This window comes from Abrus precatorius, unplaced genomic scaffold, assembly GCF_003935025.1.
Source record: "Abrus precatorius isolate BTA unplaced genomic scaffold, Abrus_2018 Scaffold2, whole genome shotgun sequence".
NCBI lineage: Eukaryota > Viridiplantae > Streptophyta > Magnoliopsida > Fabales > Fabaceae > Abrus > Abrus precatorius.
This window is the reverse complement of record NW_020874362.1, coordinates 8,818,678-8,836,660: the sequence shown is the minus strand read 5'-3', so window position 1 is coordinate 8,836,660 and position 17,983 is coordinate 8,818,678.

Genomic DNA, 17,983 nt, shown 5'->3' with positions numbered 1-17,983 from the left:
CGCCTGAGTGAGATCACTCTCGCCTAGGTGAGATGACAGTTGAGCTGAATTTATCATATCTTGCCTGAGAGAGAGTCATCTCACTTGAGTGAGATTGCCCTGAAATATCATCTTCCTAGGTGCTCAATCTCGCTTGAGCGAGATTTCATGCATCACTTCTTCTAAGACTCTTCATAATTTCTTCCTAACACATCTTAATACTACTTAATATCAAACAAAACATAATTTTCTAAATAATGAAAAGAGGGTGTTACAGAAAACAGGTGCTAAGAAAAGGTAAGACTTTTACTTTTTGATAATTTGTTTAGTGAATCCCTAATTTAGAGTTTTGATTACATGCAAAAAGTTGATTGTGTTTACAGAGTTCCTAATGCATGGATTCTCTACGATTGTGCTTTGATTCTCTTTTTGTTCTCATTGCAAGTTTGTTGGATAAGACTTGAAGAAATGGAGAAATCTTTAGCTAGTCAATACTAAAGGTATTTTTTTACAGCTAATATTTTGGTATAATCGTATCTTATGTAGTGAATCCTTTGACACTTTGCATGTTTATATCACTGATTGATGTGCAAATTTGAGTTCATATACTGGAAGCTCCTTTGCTGGTAATAATATTCATTAGGCAGTGCGTAGGAGTGAGATGATGAAAATCATATCAATTGTTGCCTAGTTTAATTGTTTCCAGTCTAGTAAATTGGCTTTGATGTCAAATATAAGAAGTTTGGTAAAGCTGAATTAATTACTTACCTTATCTATTAAAATGAAATATAAAAAGTGTTTGACATATAAAATATTTTTGATATGTAGAGTTGAATACAATCACTCTTAGAGAAGGTGGATTATTGAACACTGAGAATTTTTTTTATTTAAATTGTATTATTACAAATGCTGCTGGCCTAACATCTCTCACTGCAATCTTGGACTAACAAACCAGCAAGTTGGGTGGGAATATATCCTTGCAGCAATGGTTAGGATAGAATTTGTTGCACCAATTCATGAATTACAGAGTTGTTAGTGCTTGGTTTCTTAGGCCTTTTCAATTAAAATGAAAGATTATTTCACATTTTCTATTGTTTTTTCTTCTTCTAAGAAATAAATCTGAAAGAACTGTTATTATGTAATTTCAAGAAATTATCAGCCTTGAATTTGGGGGGCTAGTTTTCTTCGACAATCTAGTCTTTGACTGAACTAAACACGGTGTACGTGTAGTACTTCTAATATAATAGTGTTACAAAGATTATAAATTAAATCATAAGAGTATATACATATAAATTTATACATATCCATATAAAATGAAAATAAAATTATTAAATCACAAAACACTTACCTAAAATTGTCTCTTATGAATCATAATCTATATAAAATATTGAAAAACTAGTAATTCAAAATATAAATTATCAATAGTTTTTTTTTAACAGTGATAGATAATACAAATTTTTTAAAAATAAATTTGTCAAAAATTGTTTTTTTTCTATCAAACAGTTGAAATAATATTAATAAAAAATAAGTTAGGACTTTTTTTATTATAAATATAATTTTATATTTTTAAAAATTATAAAATAATAAATATTATTTGTAAACATAAATTCTTAAAATTATTTTTAAAAATAATTTTTATTTCAATTTTTAAAACTAAAAAGTAAGAATAGACTTTAAGGTGTTTCAATTTTTGGTTTTTCATTTCTCTTTTTAAAATAGCTAAAAACTTAGAGAATTCTTATTTTTTTTTATTAATGACAATATTGTAAATTAAAGAAAAAAAGGTAAATGTCAAGTTTCTTAAAAGCAAATGCATTAAGTAAATAATAAGCATAACTTTTGATGAAGCTTCTCACATCATGCACTCAAATTTATTTTCCTTTTTCATGTTGCATTTTTTTTCATCTTTATTGATTTAATTTAGTTTCTTACATGGAAAAGCCCAAGGTTTTATTCTTCTTCTCTTCTTGTATTTTTCTTTTTTTATATATATATTTTATAGTGAACTTTGTGTTTAAAGATGATGAGATAAAGGTGGTGTTGTGGTGAGTGTTTGTATGATAATAAATTTTCCTTACTTGTGTAGCTAATTTAAATTTTGGGTAAGAAAATAATACAAGTATAGCAAAAAAAAAAAATTCTTTGTTATGTTTATTGCTTCTTCTTTTTTTCCATAGGAAATATAGAGCTTATTATGTCCTAAATTTGAGTATATGTTTTGTTAGTTTTGATAATGAATCATAGAGCTGAATATATCCTAAATCAATATAGTCCAAATTTAGGTATATGCCAAATGCATTGGCAATGTCTTTAGTGAGATGATTGTATCCAAACAGGACTTAGATTAGTCCATTGTAGTTTTTAAGACTTTCTAGGATTGGACCTAGTGTTGTCAAAAAGGGCCAAAGCCCTGAGCCCAATCCTACCCAACTCTAGAATAATTTATTAAGTTCTGTTTTAATATTAGTTAAAATAATTTAATTTAACCCTAAATTATTTAGCCCATATATTTTGGGACTAGGGTAGGGTTGCCTGACCCCGTAAATACTTTTTCAGCAAATCCTAATCTCAATTTTTTTAACATTATCAGTTGTTTACGAAATTACACATTCTTTGCCTCTATATGTTCCTTCTTCTTTCATTGGAGTTGGTTTCTTCAACTTTTGATTTGGTTTCTTCAGCTTTCGATGCAATCACTCACCGTCGTCATCATCGAGGTTCTCTGCTTAGTTACCCTATGCTTTCATTTTATCTCAATCAGAATTCAATATTTCCTCTCTTGAATTTAGCTTTGAATTCGATTGCAGAAACTTTTCAGATTAGCTACACCTTTAATCTTCTTCTTCCTCATCAACTGTCAAGGTTTTAATTTCTTTCCTTGCTTTTCTGTTTGCTTAAACATTTCCCCAGTAGTAGTAGATCTAGATCTCTGACCTTACGATCTTTATTGAGAATGTTACGTTGTTAGTTTAAAAATGTTTTAGGAAAGAGTTATATTTTTACTCTCGTTGTTTGCTCAGAAGAGTAGCGGTACATGATACGAAACAATTGTGTGTGTTATGTCTTTCTCATATGCTACAGACAGACAGACGCAATTGCATGATATTATGGTCTTGAGAGAGGGCAAGTAGTTAAAGTTACCTATAGTGGTGAAATCACCCATATGCATGTCACATATCGATGTGATCGTTTCTTGTCCTCTTGTATTTTGCTTGTTGAATTTGTAATACTATGCTGTTGGACCATGCTTAAGAGGTTTCTCATGGTGCAAATTGTTGTTGCACCATGCTTAAGAGGTTTCTTATGGTGCAAATTGTAAGTCCCTGATGATTAATCCTAATGTTTTGAACTCTAAATTTGGTGGTGTGATTTCTTTTTCTTAAACCCTCCAAGAAAATATGTGTATATTTGAAATCAAAGTTATAATTGATATTAAACCATAATATTTAATTTGATATCGGATAGGAAAACTTATAAACTGATTACTTCTCTCTTTTTCTCTGGGATAAACCTAGTAAAAAAAATAAAAGAGGGTTTTTATTTGGATAAGAATCTAGAGTGGTTAAAAGAATGGCATAATGTGCAACTATGTGAGAAAATAACAGTAAATAAAACATTTTAAAATGCAGAATAATCTTATCATTTCATTTTCATGTCCCATTATCTTTGTTAATGCAAAGAGAACTATACTGTTAAGATGTAGAGGATCCAATTTAATTTCATTTTGATTTAAAAAGTGGTTTACACCCCGGAAAGTTGCAAACTAGTGGAATTATATCAGGGTAGGGACATAGAAAATAAGTAGTTATATTTTTGTCTTCACTCCCATCCCAATCCCTTTCATATATTGTCATATAAAGAACACACGCTTATACTCACTAAAATATTGACTGAAGTAAGCGCTTGTGAATCAAGATTTTCAGTCAAATTTCGTTTATTCTGAATTGCATCTGGTCAATGATACAGTTCTAATGTGGACTGATATAGCTGGTGCTGGTGGTGCTTAATTGATACTCACTAGCTAGCTAGATTACAAAGTCCACTTCTTCTAGCATTCATAATTGGTCTCTATCAATATTGTGCCCGTTGAAACCGTTATTTACAGACATATGTATTTAATAATTATAATTGCATTACCTCTTGCTGCCATGGTAACACAAACAATTAATGGGTTTTGATAAACAAAAGATTAAGTAATGGGGTGTCAATTTTATCACAAAATTATTAACAATATGGGAATTGAATATTGTTATTGATTATAGTGACACTGTTGGTTAAAAAGGGGATTGGAATCTTGCACTAGCGATCATGTATTTATAATCGGAAAAAAAACACTTTTTGGGTGGAAGAAAATAATTATTAACATGGATGAGTATCAATTTAGAGCCAAATGGCCCAAATCCAACCAAGAAAACAAATGGTCAAGTTATCCGAGTTAACAACTCTTTTTCTTACTTGCTACAAATTGGTGAGTGCATTATCTTATTATGAATGTTGGTGAGTGCAAATGACACTGAATTTTTAGGAAGAAGTTTCCCTGTTTTAATTATAATAAAGGGTATTTTTATCCTAAAATAATATTATCAACATTATGATGACCCTTATTTCATATCATATGTCATTTAGTTATTGGTATTTTTTTTACTTGATATTTTGCCTTCGGCTTGATTTTGTTGTGCAAATATTTATAGTTGGACTGATGTTCTTTTGTTATAGATTGAATTTTACTGTTAACTTATTCCACCATTGTTTATAGATGGACTGATATTTGAGTTGGAAACTTGCACTTCTTAAAAAAATTTAGTCTTTGAAGCCCTGACCCTAACCCTGACCTAGTGGACTTTTTAGCTCATAGATCTTTTTGGCCCTAACCCACCTGGGCTAGGGCTAGGGCTGAGCTAATTGGGCTTTTTGACAACTCTAACTAGTTTTTGCATGGTGTGACACTTAAAGTAACTATTATTTGCATCATGTGACAACACCATCATCTATTGTCTGCATCCTCTCAAAACTTGACCAATTGTCAAATGTTGATGTTTTTGAAGATAGCTTCTACTTATTAATGCTGAATCTGTGATTAGCAGTAACCCTTGGATTCTTTGAAGATATTTATGTTCCTGCACATCATCTGCCCAACCCAAACCACTTTGTGGCTGAGCCAGTAAATAGGTGATGTTTCCATTGTCTAGTTTTACTTTTGGGATGACCTCTAAACTTGATGCATACAGTTTTTTATTTTTCATATGTAATGTATTGTATAATTATGTTCATCATCATGCGTATTTGCTGTTATGAAAATTACAGCAAGAAAGACATGGTTTTGGGATTTTAACGGGCAATCATATGTAATTGATGATACTGATATGGTTAGTCTCCTTTGCCATTTTTGTTAGCTGAATCTTTGGAAAGCAAAGCATATCTAAATTTCAGTTACCAATGTGGCAGATCAAATTCTGAGTTCAAAATGTGAGTTACCCACCAATTCCAGTTGAACAACCAAAAGAATCAAAGCCATTTGCCCCTATTGATTACTGTGAGTATTTTGATACTCACCAAGTCACTATTTGCCTTTACTTTCTTTATTAACGTGGTTCATGCATTTCTGTGGGTACTATAAGTTTAAACTACTAAGAATGATTAGATATATGGTCAAGTTTTACATACTGAAAGTATTTATATTCATCATAGTAATATTATAAAAAAAAATGAGAAATTAAATTATTTTGAAATTGGGTGCTAGGAGTGTGTGCGGGTGTGTCTATATATACACAATTATAATTTTTGTTTAATTAGATGGATTCTCCAGCTTCACATATGACAACTGATTATTATAATTTGGACCAATTAGATTATTTATATTGGCTGTCAAGTAGATTAAAATTTTCTCCATTGCAAATTTTAAAAAAGATAATAATAAATTTGCTATGAGTCATATTTAATAAAAATTATTTAAATATTAAAAATAAAATAAAATTCATTGTGAAATATTAAAAATAGGAAAGAAATATTAATTAAATTACATAAAAAAAATTCACAAAAATCGAATGAAGTTCTCAATTGTTATGTTAATGAAAAATAAAATTGTATCTCTATTTCAAGTCATATTCAAATTTGAATGTATTGATTTAAATTATTAATTTATATTGTATATTATTAAATTATATTGATGATAATAAATAAATAAATTATAATACAAATAAAAAAAATACTTTTTATTGTAGATAACTTTTGAAAACTTTCTAAACGTTCTTTCTATTATTTAACTTTATTTTTGTATTTTACAATCATGTCCACTGTTAAGAGTTATCTATTCAAGTATGTACATATATTGTTTATATTGATATTTTTTATTAACTATATTCATATATTTTATTTTAATTTATTGAGTAAGCATAAAATTACATTATTTTTAAGTGACATCATGTATTAAATTTTATTTTTAACTAATTAAATTATATCAAAACTATCAATATTTTCTTAACTAATTTAATATACAATAGTATAAATTTATACTATCTAAAATTATCTCATGGATTTGACATATCATATATGTCATATTCTAAATTTGTAAAAAATATATATTTATAAATATATTTAAAAAATAATTACAAAAAATAATAAAATTTCATGTTATAAATATATTTTTTAAAGAGATTTTAAACATACTAATAATAAATAAAATATAATATTGTTAAATTTTGATTATTTTTATAGCACGTATAAAATATTTATAATTAAATTTAATTAAAATATGTAAATCATCAATCTATGTAAAATTGACTACAACTATTTATTATTGCATATATTTAGAATAAAATTTATGCTTGTTAAACTTTAAAATACTTAAAGTCACATATAATATTCGTAACATGAATTATCAAGATAGATGATAGTACATGTTATAAAATAGAGTGATGTATAATGTTGGTCATATGATTATCAAAATGGATGTTGGTGCACGTTAAAAACAAAAATAAAAAAATAACTATAAATTACATTTAATACAAATTTATTAAAATTGATTACAATATTTTACATATCTTAAGAATTTAAATTATAATTGATTTCTAATTATTTCATTTGAATTGTATTTAAGAAAAATATATTGGAATTAATTATATATAAAAACTTTACATTGATTGTTATGAAATGTTAAGAATGAAAATAAAAAATTGCATTTAGTAAAAAATATATATTATTATTGATTATATAAAAAAGTGGAAAAACTCACCATAAATTTTAAAAAAAAGAAGAAATTACTTAAAATTGTAGAAAAATAATCTCACTAAAAATAAACCAACCTCTTGAATTACTATTTTATTAAACATATAAGTTGTTTAAAGTCTTATTTAAATTTAAATGTTATTAACTTATATAATTTTATTAACTAATTTAATATATTTTGCATTTAAAAGTGTGTATTAAAAATTAAATAAAAACTACACACACTCACAAAATTATAGTTTTGTATTACATATTATTAAATTATTTTTTTGATGAAAAGACAAATAAATTACAATACAGATGAAAAGATAACATTTATTAAATTAATTTTTCATCTTCTAATATATTACTAAACATATTTTTGTCTCCACTTACATAAGTAATTCTTACTTTGTTTAAGTATATATATATATATATATATATATATATATATATATATATTAGCTTCATATATTTTATTTAGTTGTAGTAAATTATATAAATTTAATATTTTTATTTATTGGGTAAACATAAAACTACATTATTTTTAAGTGTTATCGTATATTATATCTCATTTTTATCTTATTAAATTTCTATCAAATATATATTATAAGTGATGTTTTTATTTATACATCAAGATTAACAAAAATTTATGTTAATATTAACATATCAAACGTTATCATTTAATAGATTCATTTGGGTATAGAAATTATATTAATTTTTTCTATTATGATAATTGATGATATTTTATTTTATTTTTAACTAAATTTTTAATCATTCATTGTTATTGATAATATTGAGATTTAAATTATGTACATACTGATATTACAATATTTGTGATTTTTTCTAAGCATAAGAATTTAAAAATTTTATATAAAATTTTAATTATGACAATCAAATAGTGATATAGTAATTTAAATTTTTTATTATTTTTTTCTTCTTATTCATCCTCTAACTAAAATTATTTTTTGATTAAATTTTAAGAGTAGTGTTGTTTGTTTTTAAATATTAAATTAATAGTTATTATAAATTTAAAATTTTCAAATTAAAATAATTAAAATAAATTAAATAGTATTAAAAATCATTGTAAGGGAAAGGTAATATATAAATCTGTACAATTCTTCATTAAATGAATTAAAACTCTGTACAGTAGTCCCTCCCTACAATTCCTTACGAGTATGACCCTAGAATGAATCGATCTTCTCTACTTGAAAAATAATTATAAGAGTAAGCATCCCTTGTCTACTAAATCATAATTTACAAAATAATAAAATCAATGGATAAAGTACTTTTCAAAACCACATAAAATAACTTAGAGACAGTCTATTTCTAACAAATTCATTTATCACTTGATTATACTAAATCTCATTATTTATTAAAAATTATTTTTTATTATATTTCAACTCATTGGTATATACTTTTTTTTTTATGTATTTTATTTTAAAATATTTCATGACAATAATAATATAATAAATTTAAATTACTTATATTCAAAATAATTAAATTTTTTTACTGTTTAATTTCATTTTAATAATCCTTTCAATTTATTTTTAAAAAAATTATTTTTTATATTTACATCAATTAAAAGAATACAAACTTTTATTATTGAAAAAAATATAAAATATATAAAATAAATTTATCATATTTTTAATGTAATTATATTCACTATAAGAAAATTTTATTACATATTTTTATGTTTAAATTATTATTATTATTTATTTTAAAATAAAATAATTTAATAAAAATATAAACAAATTTGTGTAATATATAAATATATTTACTAATTTATAACTAAATTTATTATTATTAAGATTTAAAATACTTAAAGTTACATATAAATTAAGATTAACTGTTATATTTATTTTTTATATATAAATTTGTGTAACGTATAAATATATTTACTAATTTATAACTAAATTTATTATTATTAAGATTTAAAATTCTTAAAGTTACATATAAATTAAGATTAACTGTTATATTTATTTTTTATATTAAACTTATAATTATTTTAAAATTAAATTAATTAATAAAAATATAGATATTTATGAAAATCCGTAAGATGGATGTATTTACTAGTAAGATATTATTATTTAACATTGCATTTAATGTTGGATTAGTAAATCTTTTAGACAAAGAAATCACATCATTCTCTTTATATTATTGATTGTCTTACCTTTTTTCTTTAGCAATTTTTTTGCATTAATAAATTGTTTGATACTTTACAATCTAAAATTAAAGTACTTCTGAGTTTACAATATAATTTTTTTTAATATCATGTTTGACTGTCCTCTTCTATACATTATAGATGTGTAATTATTTTTAATGTAGATGGACACAAATATTGATAATTTGTGAACAAAATTAGATTTGACTCAAGACTAATTTTAAAATTTGATTCTGTTTTGGTTTTTAATTTTTAAAAATTACATTTTGAAATGATTTAAAAAAAAATTGAGAAAAATATTAAAATAAAGTTGTATTTGAAGGAAATCAAGCTTTGCAGAATTTCCAAACATAGCCTAGTATATAAATATTAGGTCGAATACATGTTCATAATTTTCTTACTTTTCAGCTTTTGGAGGGTTTACTATAAAATTTAAACGCGAAAATAAAATAAGAATAAGCGAGCTAGCAGAGAATTAGTTCCAGCAGTAGTTGCCCCTGCATTTCTGAAATCAAAACAAAGCAGAGAAGAGAACAGTAGATAATCTGTATCTTAGATTGAGTTGCACCCACTGAACTGCTGGAGGTCGAAAATGGTGTCTGGTGTTCGACCAATAATAGAAAGAAAGGAGCATGTCTCAATAAGTGATTTAGGGTTCGAACCAAACTGTTTTTTGGAGACAAACCGGGTTATACCCAAAATTGAGATTTTGAATCAAAGTAAAAATTATATGATTGTAGGAATTTTACTATTTACATCCCTACTTCACAAGGAAGCGATTTTACCAGTGACTTGAATCGTTCAAGCCTTCCACATCCTGGGATTTTGCTATTCAAATCCCTATTTTAGATGTGTTTATAATGCTTATAACAGACCAGTCTTCTAACCAAAATCTTCAAGGCATTACGGTTAGAAGACTGATCCGCTATAAGAAATATAAACACATCTAAAATAGGGATTTGAATCGTAAAATTAAACTATTCAAGTCGCTGGTAAAATCGTTTCTTGTGAAATAAGGATTTAAATAGTAAAATTTTTACAATCATAAGATTTTTACTTTGACTCAAAATCTCGATTTTGTGTATGACCCGGTTTGTCTCCAAAAAACAGTTTGGCTCGAATCCTAAATCACTTACTGAGTCACGCTCCTCCCTTTCTATTATTGGTCAAACACCAGACACCATTTTTGACCTCCGGCAGTTTAGTGTGTGCAACTCAATCTAAGTTACAAATCATCTGTTGTTCTTTTCTCTGATCTATTTTGAGTTCAGAAAAAGAAGGGGCAACTGCTGCTGGTACTGAGTTTTTGCTAGCTCGCTTATTTCTGTTTTGTTTTCGTGTTTGAATTTTATACTAACTCCCCCCCCCCAAAAAAAAACTGAAAAGTAAGAAAATTATGAACATGTATTCGACCCAATATTTATATACTAGGCTCATGTTTGGAAATTCTGCAAAGCTTGATTTCCTTCAAATACAACTTTATTTTAATATTTTTGTCAAATTTTTTTAAAAATCATTTTAAAATGTAATTTTTAAAAAGTAAAAACCAAGACAAAATCAAATTTTAAAACTAGTCTTGAGTCAAATCTAATTTTGTTCACAAATTATCAATATTTGTGTCCATCTACATTAAAAATAATTACACATCTATAATGTATAGAGGAGGACAGTTAAACATGATATTAAAAGAAATTATATTGTAAACTTAGAAGTATTTTAGTTTTAGATTGTAGAGTATCAAACAATTTACTAATACAAAAAAATTGCTAAAGAAAAAAGGTAAGACAATCAATAATATAAAGAGAATAATGTGATTTCTTTGTCTAAAAGATTTACTAATCAACATTAAATGCGATGTTAAATAAATGTGTTTTATGTTAAATAATAATATCTTACTAGTAAATACTTCCATTGTACGGATTTGCATAAATATCTATATTTTTATTAATTAATTTAATTTTAAAATAATTATAAAAAAATAATTATTTTTTGATATTATTTTTTAAAATAAATTATATATAAAAAATAAATATAACAGTTAAACTTAATTTATATGTAACTTTAAATATTTTAAATCTTAATAATAATAAATTTAATTGTAAATTAGTAAATATATTTATGCGTTACACAAATTTGTTTATATTTTTTTAAATTATTTTATTTTAAAATAAATAGTAATAATAATTTAAACATAAAAAATATGTCTTAATAAAATTTTATTATATTAAATAATATGAAATATAATTATATTAAAAATATGATAAATATTTTTATTATATTCTATATATTTTTATTTTTTTAATAATAAGAATTTTTGTTCTTTCAATTGATGTAAATATAAAAAATAATTTTTTTTTAAATAAATTGAAGGGATTGTGAAAATGAAATTAACAGTAAAAAAAATTAATTATTTTGAATATAAGTAATTTAAATTTATCATATTATTATTGTCATTAAATATTTTTAAATAAAAATAAATAAATAAAAGTATATACCAATGAGTAGAAATATAATAAAAAATAATTTTCAACATATAATGAGGTTTAGTATAATACTGAAGTAAGATTCATTTGAATGAAGTCTAGTTTTTATTTCTTAAAAAAATTAAAATAAATATTAATATAAATTTGGTTGATAAATTATGTATAAAATTATTAATTTATGATTTTAGAATAAAATATTTAAACATGACTTATGTCACATCCTCATTTTTATTTCCTTGTTAGGTAAAATAGTAGTTGTGGTGCAGGACTTCTCACTTAAACGAGATGTATCTCGCCCAAGCGAGACAGATATTTTAGGATTGTGCATTCTGGAACATTCTCGTTCAAGCGAGAAAAGATAGAGTTATCTCAACTGTCCTCTCGCTCAGGTGAGAAGGGAGCTCGCCCAGGCGAGGAGCAACTTGTCCAGGCGAGATAGGGCTCGCTCAGGCGAGATGTCGCAGAGAAATCTAAAACTCTTTGAACTCATCCTCGCTCAAGCGAGGATATCAGAAAAACCATTGTCTGATTATCTCGCTCTAGCGAGGAAGAGCCACTCAAGTGAGGATATGCTCGCTCAAGTGAGATCGCGCGGGTTTGAAATGTATTTAAGGACTTCTGCGTTGAGAAATTTCATTTCTCACCAAAACTGCTTCTCTCATCTTTCCCTCACCCATCCTAGAGAAAACCCTCAACACTTCTGAATCTTTGTTAGATCTAAGCTCAAGCGTCCGTTCTTCTTGGATCTGAGTAAGTTTTCAGAGCTCAACCTTTGAATCTAGTTTCTATTCTTTTGTTTTTCTCCTTCTAATAGTAATCTATTTTGTGAAGTTAGAAAGAACTCTAATTCTTGGGAAGTTTTACCAATTGAGACGTAGAGTTTCTTCTTAGAGCTTACGAAGAACTTAGCTCTCAGACTCATTTCCAGGTAAGGGAAATATTCTCGAGTATTAGTTTTATTTCTATATGTAGTGACCCCATGAAAATATGAGCAACTTATTTTAAGTAATAATCTATAAATTTTTATGAAACTATATGATAAAAGTAAATTTTTGGTATAAAGAAAGGGTTTGGGTTTATTTGAAATCACTGGAATCAAAATTCTTAGTAAAAGATATGGGCTAGAACAACATGAAGAAGTTTTAGGACTAAGTTACTTGGGATGTATAGCAGTTAAGTAATGAAAGACAGAAAATATTGAACTCTAAGTTAGAAGACTCTATTGAAACTGCATGATTTGGGTTGAGTCTGAGGGTATCTGACCCCCGGCGGCATATTGTGTGCTAATATGTATTGTCTGATAAATGTGTGATGAAGTGAAAAAATATGATAATTGTGTTGAATTGTATGATAATGTATTATTGCTTGAGGTTATGTAATGAAATAATATAATATGATGTTGGTATGAATTTACTGAAATTTAGTCGGCACCGGGAAGAATTGATGTGTTAATATGTGAATCAAAATTTTATTGGGATATGTGAAGTACTGAATATGTTTGATTAATCAAATGATGTAAAAGAAGGATGGAAAGACATGACGGTGAATAGGAATGTATGAGTATGATTTTGGGAAACTGTGATATGAAAGGTGATGGATTCGTGTAAAGGAAAGAAATAAGGGATACTAGTACGTGTGTTACAAATACAATGATTGGTGCAATTATGATATATGTGTTGTAATACATCGACGGATACAATACATTGATTATTGTAGTTGCAACATGTGTATGAGAACAATAAAATATGATGTGTCATAGTTAAGATATGGTATGGATAGTTCAGGGATACACTAGGGGTATAAAGTCTGGAGTTGATTGTGGAAATCTGGAAGCAATGAGAGTGGTAAATGCAGTTCATTGATGTGTACACGATGTAAAAGTGGGAAGCATTTACAGGTTTCACGCTCATTTCTTGACTGAACTCCTAACTATACCTTTGATTGGAAAGCTGTGAACGCACACGTTGTATCCAAGTGTGGTTGAGCTCACCAATAATTATCTATGTTGCTTAAGTCTTTCGTAACTAGAGAGAATACGTTTGCAACGATTTAGGGACCCAAGAGTATCTAGAGTATCGTTGAATGAATGGATTATTCAAAGAGAAATGGATAAAGTCGCACAAAGTTATGGATTGAATGATGATATCTGGTTAAGTGTAAAGTGATGTGCTTCCATGTTTTATTATTATATAATTAATTGAGAAATTAGGTATAAAGTGGAATTAATTTTGATGGATTAATTATCTCTAAATAATAAAAGGAGTTATATTATATGTGTATGCTACAAGAAATAAGAATGCATGTACTTTGGATATAGAGTGAAACATTTTGGATACAATATGATAACGTTGAAATGAATCAGATGATTGAATTATCATACTAAACAAGGAGGAATAGATATTAATTAATCAAGTGATGAATGAATTTGTTAGAAATAGAATGTCTCTGACTTATTATATGTGATTTCTGAAAGTACTTTATGCATTGATTTTATTATTTTGTAAATTATAATTTAGTGGGCAAGAGATGTCACCTTTACAATTATTTTTTAGGTAAAAAAGATCGCATACTCATAAGGAGTGGTAGGAAGGAAACTGCTCTGTAAATTTTTAATTCATTTAATGGAGAATTGTACATATATTAGTGAATTTCCTATTCAAAGTCATTTACTTATGTAATTATATTGATAAAAAATTTTAATATGAAATTCAAGTATTTTAATGAATTTATTATGAATGTAATAATTTAGTTTTCTTTAAATTGTTAATTCAAAATCCTGAAAAATATATCAATGAGATTTCAAATTTTACATATTTTCACTAATTTAAAATCTACATACACAGAAATATTCTATATCTATCTATCTTTTACCTGTCAAATTAAAAGAATTAATGATATTTTCATGTTTATACAAAAGTAATTAAGGAAATGAAATTAAGATGTTACGACTTATAATAAAGGAATGTATACTAATAATTAGTAATTCTAATTTAAAATATATTTTTAACTTTTAAATAAGTATTAACTTTAAAAATATGATATCATAAATAATTATATTAATACAAAAATATATATTTATCTTACTTTGTATTTTATGTAAAATTTAGTTTATAACTTAAAAATGAATTGTGAGTACATAACATGATTAAATATTTCAAAATTTTTTTTAAAAGCATTTAATATTCAAATTTTATATCAAAATTGTTAATAATCACATAATTAGAATATAAAATGTTAATAAATAAATATAGTATAAAATGTTAATATTAAAAAAATATTTTTATAATATTTTAGAAATTAACTCGTGTCTTTATTTGATTGTAGATTTTTCTTCTAATTGTACAAAAAATATTTAAACTGTAATAGAAATATCAAAAAGTTAAAGAACTCTGATTCACTCTTAAAACAAATTTTATATATATATATATATATATATATATATAATAATAATAATAATAATAATATTCAAAATTAATTTATATTTAAAATATTATAATTTATTTATTTATTCATTTATTATAGTATAAAAATATTAAATATACAAATTCAACCATTACAATAAGATTTTAATAACAAATTTATATATTATCTTTTCGCTACAATAATTTTTAATATTATTTAATTTATTTTAATTATTATAATTAATTAATTTTAATTTGAAAATTTTAAATTTATAATAACTATTAATGTAACATTTAAAAACAAATAATACTACTCTTGAAATTTAGTCAAAAAATAATTTTAGTTAAAGAATGAATAAGAAGAAAATAATAATAAAAAATTTAAATTACTATATCACTATTTGATTTTGTCATAATTAAAATTTCATATAAATTTTTTAAATTTTTATAGTTAAAAAAAAATTACAAATATTATAATATCAATATGTACATAATTTAAATCTCAATATTTCAATAACAATGAATGATTAAAAATTTAGTTAAAAAAAAGTATTATCATCAGTTATCATAATAGAAAAATTAATATAATTTTTATACTCAAATGAATATATTAAATGAATGTTTGATATATCAATATTGACATAAATTTTTATTGATCTTGACGTATAAATAAAACATCACCTATAATATATATTTGATAGAAATTTAATATAATAAAAATGAGATATAATACATGATAACACTTAAAAATAATCTAGTTTTATGTTTACTCAATAAATAAAAACATTAAATTTATACAATTTACTACAACGAAATATATATATATATATATATATATATATATATATATATTTACTTAGACAAAGTAAGAATTACTTATATAAGTGGAGATAAAGACAAGTTTAGTAATATATTAGATGAAAAATCAATTTAATAAATGTTATCTTTTCATCTGTATTATAATTTATTTATCTTTTCATCAAAAAAATAATTTAATAATATGTAATACAAAACTATAATTTTGTGAGTGTATAGTCTTTTATTTCAAATATATTTTAATTTTTAATACACACTTTTAAATGCAAAATATATTAAATTAATTAATAAAATTATTTAAGTCAATAACATTTAAATTTGAATAAGTATTAAAACAACTTATATGTTCAATAAAATAGTAATTAAAGAGGTTCCTTCATTTTTAGTGAGATTATTTTTCTATAATTTTAAGTAATTTCTTTTTTTATTTTTAAAATTTATGGTGAACTTTTTCACTTTTTTATATAATCAATTTTAATAATTATTTTTTACTAAATACAATTTGTTATTTTCATTCTTAACATTGTATAGCAATCAATGTAAAGTTTTTATATATAATTAATTTCAATATATTTTCCTTAAATACAATTCAAATGTAATAATTATAAATCAATTATAACTTAAAGTCTTAAGGTATATAAAATATTGTAATCAATTTCAATAAATTTGTATTAAATGCAATTTATAGTTATTTTGTTATTTTTATTTTTAACGTGTACCAACATCCATTTTGATCATCATATGACCAACATTATACGTCACTCTATTTTTATAACATGTACTATCATCTATCTTGATGATTCATGTTACAAATATTATAGTAACTTTAAGTATTTTAAAGTTTAATAAACATAAATTTTATTCTAAATATATACAGTAATAAATAAGTGTAGTTAATTTTACATGGATTGATTTACCTATTTTAATTAAATTTAATTATAAATATTTTATACGTGCTATAAAAATAATCAAAGTTTAACAATATTATATTTTATTTATTATTAATATGTTCAAAATCTCTTTAAGAAATATATTTATAACATGAAATTTTATTATTTTTTAAATATATTTATAAATATATTTTTTACAAATTTAGAATATGACATATATGATATGTCAAATCCATGATATAATTTTAGATAGTATAAATTTATACTATTGTATATTAAATTAGTTAAGAAAATATTGATGAATTTGATATAATTTAATCAGTTAAAAATAAAATTTAATACATGATGTCATTTAAAAATAATATAATTTTATGCTTACTCAATAAATTAAAATAAAATATATGAATATAGTTAATAAAAAATATCAATAGAAACAATATATGTACGTACTTGAATAGATAACTCACAATGGACATGATTGTAAAATATAAAAATAAAGTAAAATGATAAAAAGAACTTTTAGAAAGTTTTCAAAAGTTATCTACAATAAAAAGTATTTTTTCATTTGTATTATAATTTATTTATTTTTATGATAAATATAATTTAATAATATACAATATAAATTAATAATTTAAATTAATACATTCAAATTTGAATATGACTTGAAATAGAGATACAATTTTATTTTTCATTAACATAACAATTGAGAACTTCATTTGATTTTTGTGAATTTTTTTATGTAATTTAATTAATATTTCTTTCTTGTTTTTAATATTTCACAATGAATTTTATTTTATTTTAAATATTTAAATAATTTTTATTAAATATGATTCATAGCAAATTTGTTATTATCTTTTTAAAAACTGTATAACTATCCATATAAAATTTTTATATACAATCAATTATAATAAACTTTTTTTAAATATAATTTAAAGGTAATAATTATGGATCAATGATAATTATAATGCATTAATTAATATGGTTATTACGCACACATTATAACATACTGCTAAAAGGCATGATATGATATAAAATTGGTGTATGTTT